We start from the raw sequence: 5,682 nt of genomic DNA on the forward strand, positions 1-5,682 counted from the left end.
AATTTAAATCGTCAGTCAGGGTAAGAAATACTGTACATAAACATGAACATGAAAAGTCTAAATATCAGGCTGTGAAAGGGGATCTACAACTGAATTAATCTGAGTAAAGCCAAAGCATTTGTTCTCTACAATCTATAGAAGTAAAATAATTTTAGGAGCAGAGACTTCTGTATTGGACTATTATACTTAAGACACTATTAAAAAATAGTCTTTAGTGAAATGATACTGACATCGTTGGCATATAAGTTCTTTGGCTTATTTCCTTTTTTCTCTTAAATTCAGCCATCTGATTAAATATATTGAGTAAATTTTGAGGTAAAAATTTTTTTTAACTCTGCTTTCTGATTGCTCTTTGCTTTTCAGCCCATCTTCTTCTGGAACCTCTGTTTTTATATCTTCCTTATAATTGTCCTCCCTTTCATATTCTCCTTGATTTGCAGTTAGTTGTTGTATTTGCTCATGTCTACTAAAATCACATGATCCAAAATAAGCATATTTTTATATTTGTCAGCTGACTTCCAAGAGTAGTCTGAGCTTTCTGGTGAAGGAAATATCCCATTGAAACTGGCTTCCCCCTTCCAGAGCACTCTTTTCTTTGTTCTATATCCTTTTCAAATCTTCTACGACCATAAATTTTTATTTTGTCATCTGAATTCCTACAAAAGGAATCTGAGGAATCTCTTCTACCAGAAAAAATGCCTTTCTGATTTATATGGCTTTTATGTTTTGCTACTACTTGCTTGACTTTTATAGCTATTATAAAAATCTCTTGGATCTTTAGACCTACCTCCAAAATCATCTGGAACTTCAACTGAAAATAAAGAGAGGTTATCTATCTTTCTCTTTTTACCTGTGTCTTTTGATATGTAACCTATCCTGCTTTTCCAGTAGTTTTTTCACTTCTTGTTCTCGGTTAAGAAATGCTGAAGTATGGTTGGAAGTGGATAGCACTCATCTTTTCTCTTCTGATCTATGTGATATGAGGACGCCTTAGATGAATGCCTTTTGGAATTGCAGGAAGACTGACCTGTCCTCTTCCCACTCCTATTTCTTCTGTGACAAGAAGAAGAGGAGGATGAAGAAGAAACTGATTCACTAGCAGAAAGGACACTTTGACGAGTTTTTTCTTTGCTTTCTGCTTTTTTTTTCAGTTTGTTTTTCTCTGCATATATTTGTGAAGTTTCTGAAAAGTACCCCCTGTCTTTAAGAATCTCATCCAAAGCCAAAGTTTTCTTATAGTAACTTTTAGCATTTAAAAATTTTTCTTCTTTTGACTGCCCTCCTCTGTCTACAAGTGTCTGGCAGAGGTATTTTCTTGCATTCCTGTGAGCTGGACAGTTTTCCAATGCAAGTTCAAAATCTTCCATTGATTTGTTCAGAATTCTTTTCATTGCATGTAACCAAAGTGTCCATATTTTGTTTGTCTATTTCCAGTGCGTTATTGTATTCAGTCATACATCCACATGGCCTCCAACCTTAAAATAATCAACTCCAATTTTCAAATATCTTAAAACCCAAGGCACAGATTGTTTCTTTCTTAATGCAGAAGCAAAATCATCTTCAGAGAAATTTTTACTTTATAGGTCTCTCATTAAAGATGGTGGATTAGAATCCTATATTCCTACTTTTCTTGAAGGAATTCAACTAAATTCTGGATTAACAAATCCCAAGAAACTCTGCGTGAAATATATATATGTATTTAGGAGGTACTGGGGATTGAACCCAGGCCCTCGTACATGGGAGGCAGGTGCTTGACCACTGAGCTATACCCATTCCCTGCGTGATACTTTCATAGGACTCAAAAGAATTCCTATTTAGTTTAACATTCCTCCCATATTATAAAGGAAGCTCTTCAGAGCTTATTATATCCAACTTTATCTCTGATTGGGCTGTTGGAAGAGATAGTATATAGAGAGTTTATAAACTTTTCTTGGTAACTGTCCATATCCTTGATTCCAGCTTGGGTGTTGTCACAGGTTTGGTAATATGTTAAATGATGCCCCCCGTGACTGTGAGAAGGCACATCTCTTAATGGACAAAGAGCTGTGATTTCTAAGTGGGGTATGCCTCTCATGATGCCACTGCCTAAACAGATCAGTACCGTGAAAACCCCAAATTCCTGAACAGAACTAATTCTTCAAATCACTGTGTCACTGCACTCAAAATCTTGGAAAAACCGCTTTCTTGTGTCCACTCTAGGTATCTCCATGAATTGCTTTAAAGGTGGCATGATTGCATAATGATCTTCATTGTCTCCATTAACTTCAGTACCTGCAGGTAAATCTGATTTCTAGGCAAGCAGAAAAGCAGATCTTTCTGGGAAATGAATTTTTCTATTTCAATGTTGTCAACACTCTTCTCTTTTCTGCCCTATTGGGATGGGCAGGGCTTCGGAAGTGCAGATTGTCCTGTTCTTGGTTCCAAAGCAGGGAGAGCAACAAACATGGCAATTCAGAGACTGCCACAGAAAATCACAATCCATGGCTAGAGATTGCTGGCCTGAGGGCCAGTTGGCTACTAACCGCCCCTGTTCCCTGTCCACTAGTTTAGTTTGCTAGCCCCCAAGGTGGGGGCAGCACATCACAGTCACTTAGAGGGATGTCTGGAGAAGCATTCCCTGTGATTATATTTTTTCAAGAACAGAGAGCAAATAAAGGATCACTTCTGAAAAAGCTAAGATTCCTTAATATTGTTTACCTCAGCCTATGTTTGTTTTTAATATTTACTGATGCTTTAATGAACACATAACAAACCTTTTTCCCTCAAGCCCTCCCGATCCTACTTTAAGGAAGGATCAAATTTCCTCTGATAAATCTGTTTTTTTGGCCTTCCTTAGGTCAGACCTTAAATTCAGAAAAAACAAAACTTTCAGAATGTCTTTACACCTAAACTACCATGGAGATTTCCCAAGAACCTCTGGAAAATCACAGAGATTTGTTCTTTCACCTTATAATAAAAAAGGATGTTAAAAATAATTAGATTTGGGGAAGCGGACTTGGCCCAGTGGTTAGGGCATCCGTCTACCACATGGGAGGTCCACGGTTCAAACCCTGGGCCTCCTTTACCCGCGTGGAGCTGGCTGGCCCATGCACAGTGCTGATGCGCAAGGAGTGCAGTGCTACGCAGGGGTGTCCCCCGCGTAGGGGAGCCCCACATGCAAGGAGTGCGCCCCATAAGGAGAGCCGCCCAGTGCGAAAGAAAGTGCAGCCTGCCCAGGAATGGTGCAACACACACAGAGAGCTGACACAACAAGATGACACAACAAAAAGAAACACAGATTCTCATGCTGCTGACAACAGCAGAAGCGGAGAAAGAAGACGACGCAGCAAAGAGACACAGAGAACAAACAACCGGGGCGGGGGCGGGGGTAAGGGAAGGGGAGAGAAATAAATAAATTAATTAATTAAACTTTAAAAAATAATTAGATTTGATAGCTCAGTATTTTTAAATTTTTATTAGATTCGTTCCCAATGTTTCTGCCTAAATTTTTAAAAATTTTTTGAAGTATATCACTCATACATAAACATACATAAACAATAAGTGTATAATAGTTGTGAACTTACAAAACAAACATATATAACATCTCACCCTACCACCAATAACTTGCATTGTTTTTAAACCTTTTTAACTAATAAAGAGCATTGTCAAAATATTACTACTAAACAAAGTGTTTTTCCCCTAAGTGATCCTATTATTTTTATATCATTTATAGATTTTGACAATATTCTTTCATAATTTGTAACAAACGTCTCATGACAATGCAAGGTGTTGGTGGAGGGTTGATATATGGGACCCCTGTATGATGTTAGCTCAGTATTTTTTTTTGTCTTTTTTTTTTTAATGTTACATTCAAAAAATATGAGGTCCCCATATACTCCCTACCCCCTCCTCCCACTCCTCCCCCCATAACAACAACCTCCTCCATCATCATGAGACATTCATTGCATTTGGTGAATACATCTCTGAGCACTGCTGCACCTCATGGTCAATGGTCCACACCATAGCCCACACTCTCCCACAGTCCACCCAGTGGGCCATGGGAGGACCTACAATGTCCAGTAACTGTCCCTGCAGCACCACCCAGGACAACTCCAAGTCCTGAAAATCATCTCAATCCTGTTGTAAGAGTAGCACAGGAAGAGTTATCCAATCAGAAGTCATGCTCAGTCTTCCCTAGGTTTAGCTCATTTAGGTAAAATGTTATTAACCAGCCCTAGCGGCCTACTGGGTCCCGGGTGCGCGCTAGCCCCGCAGCAGGCGGGGCGCAAGGCCGACCTGTGCACTGCGCGGCGCGCTCTTGGCCCCAGAACGGCCATTTCCTCTGCGTGCCCAGATGAGTGAGGGCTGTGTGCGGGGATCGCGAGTGGAGGGCCACTCGGGGCGCTTAATACGGTCTCCCCCGAAATGGGCCTGAATTGTCTTCTACTAACTCATCAAGTCCCGCAGCTGCAGTGGTTCCGAGGGCGTGCTTACGCCTACTACGTACCATCTTTGTGTTCTGCGCCTACCCGGAGAGAAGCGTGGAGATCCTGTTCTCAGAGAGAGGGGGACAATAAATGGATTAAAAGTCTGTTGACTGTAATCTTGCTGCCTATTTGTACCTGTGCTTATGTCCGATCCTTGGCACCCAAGCCTCCTGGACAGAAATGAGAATAGACTGTTGGGTATATTTTGGAAGTGTGCCAGAATAAGTGAACCAAAGATTCACTGTTACTTATGTTACTGTATGCTATGCACTGAAGGCGTTCATTATCCTGTTTGTTCAATAGCTTGGAACAATGCCAGAATTTGATCGCAGTCACATTTCAAAATCAAAAAGAACTTATATCTCAGAAAATAATGGAGTGTTTTAACACTTTTATCTCTGAACATTGAATGAGATAAATTTCAAGGCGCTGCTCTCTATTCTCATGTTATTGGACCAAGGTTCTATGTAAATAATTAAGATGTAACCAAAAAAAAGTTAATGGGAAGTGTGTGTGGCTCAAGTAGTTGTGTGCCTGCCTACCACATGGGAGGTCCTGGATTTGGTTCCCAGTGCTGCCTAAAGAAGATGAACAGGACAGCAAGCTGATATGAGCAGCTGGCACTTCGAGCTGTCACAACAAGTTGGCGCAATGAGATGACTCAATGAGGAGACAAAACAAGGAGAAACAATGAGAGATATGACTCAAATGATTGGGTGCCTCCCTCCCACATGGTAGGTCCTGGGTTCAGTTCCCTGTGCCTCCTTTAAAAAAAAAAGAAGACAAGTAGACACAGAAAGCCCAGCAGATAGCAAGCGCAAACAACGAAGCAGGGGGAGAAATAAATAAATAAATAATAAATCTTTTAAAAAGCTAATGGACAGGAAAGCAGATGTGGCTCAAACAGTTGAGCACCTGCAAAAAAAAAAAAAAAGACGTTAATGGACAGTTTCCTCTGAAAATTGGACAGCTTTCTCATTAATCTAGTATTCATTATGGGCACAAGTTTTGTGAAAAACAGAGTTTTGATTTTAGTAAATCTAATTTATAATATATATTGAACAATTAGATATTAAAAATGTTATTAATGTAACTATTTCAAAGATTGTCTATTATACAGGAAAGTGCTGGAGATTTGTCAATGAACTTGCTGTCCATAATATGTTCTTATCTTCAGAGGAAACGTGGATTAAACATTTACGAAATACTCATGCAG

The 5,682-nt window shown here is 39.8% G+C and overlaps 1 pseudogene; it reads right to left on the bottom strand.

The window, feature by feature from the left end:
- Positions 1-1,147: 1,147 nt before the first annotated feature.
- On the bottom strand, positions 1,148-2,482 carry LOC139439950 (tetratricopeptide repeat protein 14 pseudogene; annotated as a pseudogene).
- Between the last annotated feature and the right edge of the window lie 3,200 nt (positions 2,483-5,682).

This window comes from Dasypus novemcinctus, chromosome 1 (assembly GCF_030445035.2).
Source record: "Dasypus novemcinctus isolate mDasNov1 chromosome 1, mDasNov1.1.hap2, whole genome shotgun sequence".
NCBI classification, from domain to species: domain Eukaryota; kingdom Metazoa; phylum Chordata; class Mammalia; order Cingulata; family Dasypodidae; genus Dasypus; species Dasypus novemcinctus.